The following is a 13,100-nucleotide window of genomic DNA, read 5'->3' on the forward strand; positions in this document are numbered from 1 at the left end:
TTTCAACACTTTTGTTATTTTTGTTAAAAATTGATCATTATTAATTATAATTATTTATAGCTGCTTATAGCCAAACAATCAGAATTGCACAACAATTTGTTATAAATTGGCGCTATAGAAATAAACTGAATTGAATTGAAAATAGATTGTGGAGGTCACAGCCCCCAAGCACAATGACCTTGGTTTCTTTTTCATATAAGCTAAGAACCCAGATAAGGGTACTGCAAATTACAGTATCAAATGCTGCACTGAGGTCTAGAAGTATCTTCAGGGACACAGCCAGACTAAAGACTGCTATTCATAATAGACAGCATATTCATGCCTACAGTATCAAAAGCATCTTTCAGTAGGTGTGATAGAACAATATCCAGAGAACAACTAGTTGGTTTCAGGTACTTGACTACTTAATTCGGCTGTGAAACAGACATGGGATTGAAATGTTTAAAATCAACAGAAGTTAGTGTGTGAACAGACAGATCACTAACAGGATGGATAAAATGAGCCCTTATATGGGCAATCAGTGGAGACTCACGAAAAATATGAGTCATGCACAGACCCAGGCCACTTGGCTTCCACATTGCAGATTATGTAGGCTGCATCACATATGATTTTCACAGTACAAAACTACAATTAGCTGCCATGTCTACATTGGTATTGATTAAGAGTATTTGATCCAAAACAGAATAGAAAATATATTTGTCACACAATGGGTAAATTCAGGTGTGTCAGCAACAAAGCAAAAGGCAATGAAAGCATACAGGTTCATACATCACTGAAACCATGGAGGAAGTTTCCAGATTAAAATCTATAAGAACCAATCAGGAAAAACAATCAGGTTGTATAGTAAAGGAAAATAAAACCTGGGATAAATTACATTTATTTGCTAACAGATTGTGTGGTTATCAACAAGGCCTACTCCGATTAATTAAATTAGAGGTGCAGCATCATTGTAAACACTTGTTGAGCAGATGAAAAACTTTGCAAACTAATATAAAACATAACACAAATAAAACATAATCTCCTATATTTAGTGAAGTGAGCAGTGAATGTAACTGCCATGTCTGCAGCCAATGATGCCTGGAAGCCCAGAACTATCTGAATAGATAATGCTTGATTACTAAAATGTGACACCAACAAAAGTATTGCTTTCATTGAACTGCAATTCTGTGGAATTTTTCTTTTATTAGTCCTGTTGGTCTGTGACTAGGAAACACCACAAACCTGTATAACAGGGATGCCCACAGTTTTGTAGATTGAAAGCTACTTATAAATGTCCAAGTCACAAAGATCTACTGTCCGGCAGTGTGGAGGGGGGGCTCTGCGAGTGCTGGCGGCTCCTGTCTAAAAGTTATCTTTTGAAATAAAATTTTACTAAACCTAAGCTATTTGTACATGATGATAAAATAAAAAACAGAACAAAATTACAATATTCTTTGGGGGATCAAACCCTGGTATGCTGTGTGACAGGCAGTGACATGAACCATTCTGCTAAGAAGAACAATCTGATTTCCCTAAATGTTTGTGTTCAACATCATGGGAATCTCTGCTGTACAGTAACAGTTTAAGTGCAACAGTAACATTCCTGACAGCACGACAGTTGCCTCTGAAGGATTTTCTGCATCACATGTGATATACAAAAAGCTGCCGTTGGCATATAAACAAAGTGCAGCCGTTTTGTTATTGAGATACATTATTGACTGTGACAAACAACGATAATGCTCAAAAATATATTCATCCCGAAAATGATAAGACATCTAATAGCGGTCTGATCACCCCTCCTGATGGAGATTTCTGGGGAGTAGTTGCGCTCCAACGTCTCAAGGCTCCTCCAGAAAAGATCACCCCATTTCTGACACTTTCCTTGTGCCAGATCTCAGCGAAAATGTAGGACTGACTCAGGGTTAGATGAATAAACATTGCAAACGAGCAGAGCAAGTTGCATGGTTAACTTGAGTCAGGATAACGCCTACCTGGCTTTCTGAAACTGAAAACTTAGGGTATTTACATACTTACCCCAGAACTTACCCTGAGTTCATAGCAATTGAAAGGGTCTCAAATTTGGTCTAAAGAAGAATTTTCTGCTTCTATAAATCTGCAGAAGGGTTGCTTGCATACTGCAAATCAAGATCAGCAATACATTCTGTTAGTTCCTTGAATTATGAAGATGGGTTCTTACAAAGTGTCTAGCCTGCAGATATCTGAAGAAGTCTGAGTTAATCAATCCATATCTCTCCTGAAGTTGATGAAATGATGCAAACACACCTTGCATGTATAAGTCCCCAACACATCGCAACCCCAATTCTTTTGAATGATCAAAGGCTCCATTTAAAGTTGGAGTAAAAGATGGCTTCAAAAACAATGGTAATGTGAAAGATAAAGCTCTTAGTTTAAAGTTTTTTGAGATTCGCTTCCAAATTTGAGTAGCATCATGAATAATCGGGTTGTAACTATAATGTAATTTTTAAAGAAGAATGGGAGACATTATGATAGCTCCAATCGAGTGAGGGAAACAGTCCTCCCGCACCATATGCAGCCAGCTATTGAGGACAACATCTAGCCAGTAGGAAAAAGAAGGTATGTTAACTGCTCAAAAATAAAGTATAAAGTCTGGGAGGGCTAGGACCCCACTCCTCTTAAGCTTACACAAATGTCCCTTACTGAGTTTGTGGGATGTTTAATTCCAAATAAATGAAAGGAGTATGCAGTCCAATTTTTTTAAAGAATGTTTTGTAAGATATATGGGTATGTTCTGGAGAAGATATTGTAATTGTGGGACACAGACCATTTTGGCTGCATTGATTCTTCCTATCAAGGAAATTTGAAGTGTTTTCCAAAATTCCAGGTTCCACCTAAATTTATCAAGTCCTTAAAATTCAATTCAAATAGGGATTTTTGTTTTGTTGTAATGACTAGTCCTAGGTATCTACATTTATCCCAGGCCAGTGTAAATGGTGTTTGTTCTACTAATGTTGGGTCTGTGCAGTGGACAGGCATCAGTTCGCTCTTGCCTCAGTTAATTTTGTACCCTGAAAAAGTACTGAATACCTCAATGGTCTCTAGAAGAGCTGGAATAGAAGTCTCTGGTTTTGATATGAACATCAGGATGTCATCTGCATACAGCGATATTTTATTCGAAGTGTATTTTGTATTGTATCCATGAATTTTGTCATTGGCTCTTACTGTAACTGCCAAGGGTTTCAAAGCGAGTACGAACAACAAGGGGCTAAGGGGGACATGACTCTGGCATTTGGATTTGAGTATAGCAGTCTAACCCAGGAAATAAATCTAGCTCCAAAGTTAAACCTATTCATTACGGCGTAGAGGTAAGGCCATTCTACACATTTGAAAGAGAAGATTTTCAAGATGTTGGAAAACTATACTGACATGTTGATGCCTGCTTTGAGAGCGACGTTGATATATTGTTCCATAGTGTCTCGTTCAGAGTTTGACATGGGGTAAAGGTGGCTGGAAGGCAGAGGAGCCCCTGGGAGCAGATCTAAGCCACAATCATAAGGACAATTGGGGGGGAAGCGAAAGCACCAGATCTTCAGGAGGGACATGCGAAAGATGTGGAGGTGGCTCAGGATCTAAATGGCAAGCAAAGGAAGCAAGAACATAAACAATCAGAGCTCCCGTTTTCAATGCAGGATTCTGCCCAGTTAATGAGCGTTGTGCTTTTTAAGCCAGGGATCGCCGAGAACCCTAACCCAGGGAATTGTTCTTGATTGATGCAGATGGTTGAGTGTAACTGAAAGCATGGTATTTTGACATATTAACCATACCCGCCAATAACCCCAGGCTTTCTGAACATTGAAAAACCAGTGCACATTGTAGGATGAATCTTTGACATTTCTCAAACTCCCTAGAAATTACTTCAGGACTCAGTGATGTGACCTCACGGACAGATTGTGTCGGGACAGATTGTTCATTTAAGGACTGTAGGATGAAATCATACTGACTGAGTAAGACGCCCTACTGAGAAAGTCCCATCCATAATTGAGCCGCATAGTTGGGTTGGTCAGATTGTTCTGTCAGAACTTTTAAGAAAATGACTCTAGAGCAGTCAACAATTACAGACGCCAGGTATGGTTTAATTGATTAATTGATAACAAGGAAGTGCAGAAGAATCATCTGGTTTTGGGTTTATGGCTGGTCAGCCGAGGGAGAGAGCTGAATGGGTAAAGAAGAAATTAATGGAAATGAAATATTAGGAAAGGTTGTGAGAAATCTTACTGTTGCCACCTTCGAATGGACTTCCAGGAGAAGGTGAGTTTGGCCATGGAAGCTGACCGGGAAGGTAGTATGCAGTAGCAGAATCACACTCTGTTTTCCAAGTGGCAGCGTGTGATGTAGGAAGATGAACAGGCAGGAGAGCTGGAGGTAGATAAACATAAAAAGCAGATTGTACCTTTCTAAGGTCAGCTGATTCCAGGAAGGAGACTCACAGTTGGATCAACGCGGTGCAGCCCTTACAACCTACCACTAATGTGGACACGGACCATTGGGAGGGAGAAACCAGAGTCTTCAGAGGTTCACTTGAGGAAGAGGAGCACAAACTCATGTAAGAGTTTTGATGAAAAAACAGGGAAACAAAGTTCTAGGCTGCAGGTCTGATTTCCATGCTGAAAGAGCTAACAATCTGACACCTCCGTCCAGGTTCCTGCTGCTTTTGAACTCTTCCTGTGATTACCCTTGATACGATCCAGCTGTGGAGCTGCACCCACCTATCACAGCCCTGCAGAGAAGAGATGAAGACAAGGCAGCACAAAAAGGGGACCAGCCTGCACACAGCTCTGTGGCATGACAGTGGTGTCATGTTCTGAAGTAACTTCCTGACCCACATGCAGAACCACACAAGCAGGAGACAGATGAAAAGGTTAAAGATTCATTTAAAACACCACAGAAGCACTTAGAGCTGGAATGGACTGGATTCTGGATTCAGGAGGTTTGAGGCTTCTAAGAGGGTGGGAGGAGCAGTTAGTAGGGGTTTTGAATGAGGCAGGTCTTAAGTTGAATAAATTGAGATAAATATATGGCTTATGTTCTAGGTTGGGAGGAGTGCTCTGAGGCAGGGGGGAGATTCTAACATTGAGTCCAGTAGTAGTTTAAAGAATAGGAGTCCGGGCTGGTGAATCCTCTTGAGAGTAGTTGTCAGGCCATGGAGCTGAGTGCAGGTACAGGTCCTTCTCAAAATATTAGCATATTGTGATAAAGTTCATTATTGTCCATAATGTAATGATGAAAATTTAACATTCATATATTTTAAATTCATTGCACACTAACTGAAATATTTCAGGTCTTTTATTGTCTTAATACGGATGATTTTGGCATACAGCTCATGAAAACCCAAAATTCCTATCTCACAAAATTAGCATATCATTAAAAGGGTCTCTAAACGAGCTATGAACCTAATCATCTGAATCAACGAGTTAACTCTAAACACCTGCAAAAGATTCCTGAGGCCTTTAAAACTCCCAGCCTGGTTCATCACTCAAAACCCCAATCATGGGTAAGACTGCCGACCTGACTGCTGTCCAGAAGGCCACTATTGACACCCTCAAGCAAGAGGGTAAGACACAGAAAGAAATTTCTGAACGAATAGGCTGTTCCCAGAGTGCTGTATCAAGGCACCTCAGTGGGAAGTCTGTGGGAAGGAAAAAGTGTGGCAGAAAACGCTGCACAACGAGAAGAGGTGACCGGACCCTGAGGAAGATTGTGGAGAAGGGCCGATTCCAGACCTTGGGGGACCTGCGGAAGCAGTGGACTGAGTCTGGAGTAGAAACATCCAGAGCCACCGTGCACAGGTGTGTGCAAGAAATGGGCTACAGGTGCCGCATTCCCCAGACCTGGGCTACAGAGAAGCAGCACTGGACTGTTGCTCAGTGGTCCAAAGTACTTTTTTCGGATGAAAGCAAATTCTGCATGTCATTCGGAAATCAAGGTGCCAGAGTCTGGAGGAAGACTGGGGAGAAGGAAATGCCAAAATGCCAGAAGTCCAGTGTCAAGTACCCACAGTCAGTGATGGTCTGGGGTGCTTGGAATGCATAGGGCTTGACTTTACTAACAAATGTGGACCTTCATGCAAAGAGTGCTCGTCTAGCAGTTCCTAATGAATGCTGCAGCAGATTGTTTAACAGGTGCGCTGCCTGCAGCGCTGCCTAACCCAAACCCATTTACACCTACGGATGTGGTGTTGAACAGAGGTGACAGAAATATCTTGTACGTTGCATGGGAAAAGATGTTGATAGTCCCAGGACACCTTGAAAGGTGAGATGCCACTTGTGGACGAGATGTGGCCATTAAGTGCATACTCGACCCAGGGCACTTGTGAACTCCAAGTGGAAGGGCTGGATGGAAAGAGGCAGCGGAGCATAGCTTCCAGCTCCTAATTCATGTGTTTGACCTGACCATTGCTTTGAGGTGAAAGACAGAACTGAGGGCAACGTTGGCTACCAAAACTTAGCAAAATCCCTTCCAGACCTTTATAAATAAATTGTGGACCTCAGACTGACAGAATCTCCTGAGGTATGCCGTGGAGTCGAAAAACATGTTTGACCAGAAGGTGAGCAGTTTCTAAAGGTGTCGGAAGTTTCTTTACAGGGACCAGATGAGAAGCTGTGGAGAAGCGATCTATGATGGTGAGAATTGTGGTGAGGGGTAAACTGGTAACTTTCAGTCTAAAGCAGTATTAGCCCAGGGGCATCTCAGGATGTCTGAAGGCTGCAAAAGACCCATGGGTGGTTGGTTACGTGTCTTATTATGTGCACAAACATGATAAGCAAGGACATAATCTTTCACATCATTAAGCAGAGAAGGCAACCGAAATGAGCCCCTGATTAGGCCAACAGTGTGATGCCCGGATGGCAAGAAAACCGAGCAGTATGGGCCCAGTGAATGAGACAGGACCAAACAGAACTGGGCACAAAGACGTTATTAGGAGGACCAGTGCCAGGATCTGGTTAAGACTTTTGAGCTTGAAGTACTTGTTCTTGTGCCAGGTTAGTACCTTATCACACAGAAAGGAGGGATTAGCGTGTCAACAGGGGCCTCCTTATCAGAGAAGAACTGCTTAGATAAGGCATCTGGTTTGGTGTTTTTAGATCTTGATCTGTAGGAAATAATGAAGTTGAAACGAGCAAAAAACAGGGGCCGTTGGGACTGTCTGGTGTTGAGTCATTTGGCCTCCTATAGATAAGACAAATTTTTATGATCTGTCCAAACCACTGTGGGATTCTCAGCTCCCTCGAGCCAATGGCGCCACTCTTCATAGGCCAACGTGATAGCCAGTAGTTTCCTATCACCAACATCATAATTTTTCTCAGGCGGCTCAAGGCGCAGAGGTAAAGCTTGTTGTCCATGTCAAAGTTCTGCTAGAGGATGGCGCTGACACCATCCTTGGTCATCGCTTGGTCAGATGCATCTACGTCTAAAATGAAGTGCTTGGATGGATCTGGTTGGAAAAGTATAGGGGCATTAGCAAATCTTTGTTTTAACTCAGAGAAGGCTCTTTCTGCCTCCAGTGTTCAACAGATCTGCTTGTTGGTGGAAGTTGGACTTGTGACTGGGGCAGCCATCTGACTAAAGTTTGGAATAAACCGGTGGAATAAATTGGCCAATCCTAGAAAGCATTGTAACTGTTTTCTGGTGGTGGGTGTGGGGCACTCTTAGGACTACTCTGATCTTTTCTGGATCTGTCTTTACCTGCCCACTGTCAAGCATGTATCCTAGGAAGGGAACTAAGGGAACATGAAATTTACATTTCTCAGCCTTCACAAACAGATGGTTCTCTAAAAGTCGTTGTAACACTCAGCTCTCCCTTTTGACCGAATAGGACATGTGGCGATGTAATGTCCCACTTGGGCGGCTGACAAAACCAGCTTTTTCAGGTTTTATGATTGATATTCAATCTTCTAACTTCAGCTTTTATTATTTGAAACTTTTCAAATGTTTTAAAAGAGTGCACTATAATATTTATTATTATTATTATTATTACCTCCTACTCCATGGCTTCGAACTTCATCTTTCTTATACGGCTGCTCTCCCAAACTGTCCATGATGACAGCCAGTAGCACCAGCAAAATTCTTATTTATTTATTATTCATTTGCACAAGCAATCTTAGTAGATCACCCCCACTAATTGCATAGGCAATTAATTTTAAAATGCCATTAATTCCCCTTATTGGGATCTATACAGTAACGTGCAAAATATAGTAAAATAAGAGATGACTCCAGATTTCTGCACAATATTATTTTCTTCTATTTTACCAATACAAAGTTCATGAGGAGGATTACTGTTGGAGTTCACCTGCCAAAAAAAATTACATTAAGGGTTGATTGCTTTTAATTTAAATTAGCAACTATAATTATAAATCATCAATTGGACAATCTAGAAGACATAAATGGGTAGTGACAAGATGTCATTAATGTGACACTGAATCCAGGAAACTGATGCTAATATCAAAAACATCAGGGAGCCTTTCATTGTCTTGTAAAAGCTGGAGTAGAGCTGCCTTTCTAACACTCAAAAGACATAGAAGACTGAGGTATTTTACACCATCTTCACTCCTCCACACAAATATAAAAAAATGGCATTTTGTGCTTTATATGGACAACTGCATAAAGTACATCAGAATTTAGGAGTCAATCACCCAAGGGTCCGGTGAGACCAGTGTCTGATTGATTTGAGCTTTATGACACCATATTTTGTTTTTCTCCCCACTCTTTTTTTTACTTTTTAATTTCTCCATATTCACACTCAACTGATTTCTTCATTTTACTATGCATTTAGCAGTTGGAGTTCTTAAACCTTCTAAACTTGGATGTCTGAAAGCTGCCTGCGTGCACAAGCTGCCACACATAAACACACACTGCATTCTCACCACAGCCTTATCACATGCTTTGATATTAAAATTTTTGTCTTTATTACGCAAGCTGACAAGTGCTGCAGATTTAATGGGTATGGTTTATGCGGAATAAGGAAGGTAATTTGAGTGGAGGCTGCAGGAGCAGCCTGACAGTGCAGTAAAAGGGATTTGGTTTAGAGCAAGCCCCGGGGTGCCTGGCAGCTCCTCAATAGAAGTGTCAGACTAGCTTATGAAGGAGGTTTTACCTCCACTCTGACTCAGTCAATGTCAACACTCTATCGAGGAAACGCAAAAAGCACAGATGAACTTACGTATGCCAAATGTAACTGACAATGACATGTTCTCTCTGGTGCACAAACATTGCTGCTGTTGTATTTTTATGAGACATTTTTACCCATGGCAGCCACAAATCCTTCAACAATGAAACTTACATCTAGATTAAACCTATACAGGCAGATCTCACAGACTGTTTTGGAGATATCCTTCAGGTATCAACAAACTGTACTTTTCATATGGATGAAACGTGTCAACTCACCTGGACCTTTGAGCCCAAAATAAACTCAGACATGCAGAAATGTTGTCTGGCTTATTCAAAATTACTTCATGTTTTTTTCCTAGAGTTATCAAATGATGTAAATGAATGCAATCAAAATGAAAAAAAAGATGCTATTTTAAAACAAATGTCCTCCTTGGTGTTACAAAATAGATATTTTATTCATATGAAAGCAGAAAAGGTTCCTTAAAATGAGTTATTGCTTCTTTGGCATACAAATTGCACAAATAGTTTAGTTAGAGCTGCTGCTGTTAGTTAATTAATATTTCTACAATGTCTCTGGTCATTATGTACTGATGTTTGTCCTGGAGTCTTTTATGCAAAACTTTATTTTTAGTCCCACTCTTTCAGATATTCCATATATTCCTTTGTCAGACAATAAAAATAGCTAAGGGAAATGGTACCACCAGGCCTTACAATTATTAATAAAAACACCAGAAAAGTTACCATCATGTTTGCTCCTTCACTAGGTCAGCAGGTTGGAAATACAGAAAGTAAAAACAAAGTATGCTACAGCTGTAATCTGTTATAATACAGGTCCATGTTGACTCAGTCAGTCACTGGAATAATTATCTCTGTAATTCACATTAAAGTCTGCAAAGATCTAACATGGATCATTATCTCAGCCAAAATAGCATCTGAATTTAGGAAACTTAAGGTTTGCTTTCAGCTCAGAAGCTTTTAGTCAGTTTTTATTTCCCTTTTATCACCTCAGAGTTAGGAGTGAAGCCTGTTCCAGCAGTGAAAGGCTACACTCTAAACATGACGTTAAAACGATCTCTGAAGGTCCATTCAGAATCAACTTAAGTGAGATCGTTTTGAAATGTGGGAGAAAGCCCAAGCATGTACAGAGAGGACAAGCAATATCCACGTGGAATGCTCTGCTACACAGAAATATCTATACGTTGCTGTAAGGTGACAGCAATCTGCCATTTCTTCTATACGGAAGGGCAACTCTTTAAAAAACAGTAGATCAAATTTACTTTAATCTATTTCTGAGGAACACCTTTCATTTACACTTTACAAGAAGCTGCTTACTGCTCAAGATCATTTTAATTTTGTATAATATGACTAAAAGTGGACTGATATCAATTTTGCTATGGCTAATGTTGATATTTAAAAATCAGGGCAGCGAGTGGCCAATGGTTTGTGAATTATTTATCTTCTTTGAGACTGAAAAGACTTTTACAGTTGTCTAACTTTTTAACCCATGGTCAGAATCTCCACTGAGCTCCTTGTGTGCCTCTAAGGTCTGGTGGTGAAGATAATTCACCTACTTGTTTACAGATCTGCAATCACAACAGAGCAATTCCTCAGTCCAGATGATAATGTTGGAGTTACCTCCTCTGAGATCAAGGATAGTGTTCTCAGGTGTGCAAAAAGGTCATGCGTCTTTTTATACAGAGAATTTAAATATCTGGTTCAAGCAGTAAACAGCTTAGATTAACATATTAGCAGAATATGTAAAAAAATATATCAGGCTTCCAAACTATTGATGTAATTCTAATTTGTTGTAATCTTTTTTATCATCCACTCTTCATTGCTTATTAAACATATGAACTCATCCTATTAGTCATTGAAAGAGAAAGTACACCCTCTATCACTTCTATGGCAATGTGCTTTCTGTTTACCAGGACTGTTCTGGAAAGTGGTTCTGATATGCACTGGCTGCTCCACAAAGTGTGCAGTCTCAGGGTGAAATCATCCTTGAATTTTGAAAAGGTTAAAATCTGATAATAATATGAAAGAAGCCTGATATTTTATTCATAAACAGCTTAAATGCAGCAGCCTGAGCTTGTCCACATATGCACACACACCAAACAAGATGGGGGTCACTTTAGAATCCCAAGGGCCACTGACAGACTACAGATGTCCTGCTGTTATATTAGTAAATGACCAATAACCTGCTTCTGTATAATGCTTGTGGGATTTTCTAACACCGAGAAAAATAATGAATAAGTTACCGTGTTTTAAAATGTAGGTTATTATTGAGTCAACAAAGTAAATTGGGTTATAATTCGCTTGTATTGGCAATCCATTGATGGAATGTTGTTTCCTCATATCAGGAATCTTATTATTGATCCTTATGCCTAACACAGACTACTAAAGTCACAGCTGTGTAGTCTCAGTTCTTGTGAATATCTAAATATATGAGGGAAATGGGATCAGTTCGTTTTATTAAAGCAAACATTTGCTTTTCTAGTACCACTATTTAAACATCCAGTTTGCTGTTCCCTTGGGTCCTGGTTTCTTCAATACATTGAACACCTCAGTGTCAAGTCAGGATGATACCGAGGACATTGAAAAGAAAAGGGTATTGCTGTAGACGAAATCTGTTCTCTGGAAATGAAACCATTGATCTGTCGAGCATTTCCCAGCCAAGGTTTTGGTGGAAACTGTTCTAATATGTCGTGATTCTGCTCTTTATGTTTTTGTCCTTACAGCTACGGTGCTGCGTAAAACCCCCTCATAGATTTTTTCAGTTTTGCTTTTTTTATCACACTAGTTTTAGATCATGAAAAAAATATTCATATCAAACAAAGATAACCTGAGTGTCTACAAAACTCAGTTTTCAAATCAATTTAATTGTTAAGTGACAAAGCTTCCCAAACCAGCCTGACTGTGTGGAAAAAGGTTAGTGCTTCTTAAACCAATTTAGTATTGACAACTACCAGGAGGAGTTTGCAATAACTGGCAATGAGTCTTTAGGTCCAGACTTTGACTAGATTGCTCCAAAACCTTAATTTAGTTTTTTTAACCCTTCAGAGGTGGATTTAGCAAACTGCTGGAAGCAGCTAATCAACCCCAGAAAATTACACCACCACTATGTTTCGGTATTTGTCTGATGTTCTGTTTCTAAAATGCTGATTTCATACCATTAAGTTCCACTTATGTGTAATGAGTCCACAGGATATTTTCATAAAGCTCTTGGTTATCATCAAGATTTATTTTCCCTTTGGAATTATAAAAGTATTTTTGAATAGAGTTTGAATTGAAGATATTTTTTGGGAGGGCAAATTTAAATTAGACCTCTGTTTTCTTTTTGCTCAACAGTGGATTTGGCCTTGGAACTCTAAGATGGAGGCAATTTTTGCCCATTCACTTTCTTTTTGATTAACATGACAGCTAACCTTAGCTGAGTCTTGTTGGCTTGCAAAGCTTTGAATGTCAGTCAGTCATTTTCTACTGCTTATTCCATAGTGGGTCGTGGGGAAGCAGGTCCCTATCTCCAACAGTCTACAGGCAAGAGGCGGGCGGGGTACACCCAGGATAGGTCACCAGTCCATCGCTGGGCAACACACAAACAACCATGCACACACCTAAGGGCAATTTAGAGTGACCAATTAACCTAACAGGCATGTCTTTGGACTGTGGGAGGAAGCCAGAGTACCCGGTGAGAACATGAAAACTCCATAATGGGAATTGAACCCAGGACCTTCTTGCTGCAAGGCAACAGTGCTACTAACTGCACCACCATTTAAATGTTATTCTGTGTTTTTTGTGACCTCCTGGATGAGCCATCAAAGCACTCTTGGTGTAATTTTGGTAGGCCAGCCACTCCTGGGAATGTTTACCACTGTTCCATGTTTTCTCCATATGTGGATAATAGTTCTAATAGCGGTTCCCTGGAGTCCCTGGCCTTGTAACCTATTCCAGACTGAAAGATTTCAATAGTCTATAGT

The sequence above is a fragment of the Girardinichthys multiradiatus genome, chromosome 3 (genome assembly GCF_021462225.1).
Source record: "Girardinichthys multiradiatus isolate DD_20200921_A chromosome 3, DD_fGirMul_XY1, whole genome shotgun sequence".
Classification (NCBI taxonomy): Eukaryota; Metazoa; Chordata; class Actinopteri; order Cyprinodontiformes; family Goodeidae; genus Girardinichthys; species Girardinichthys multiradiatus.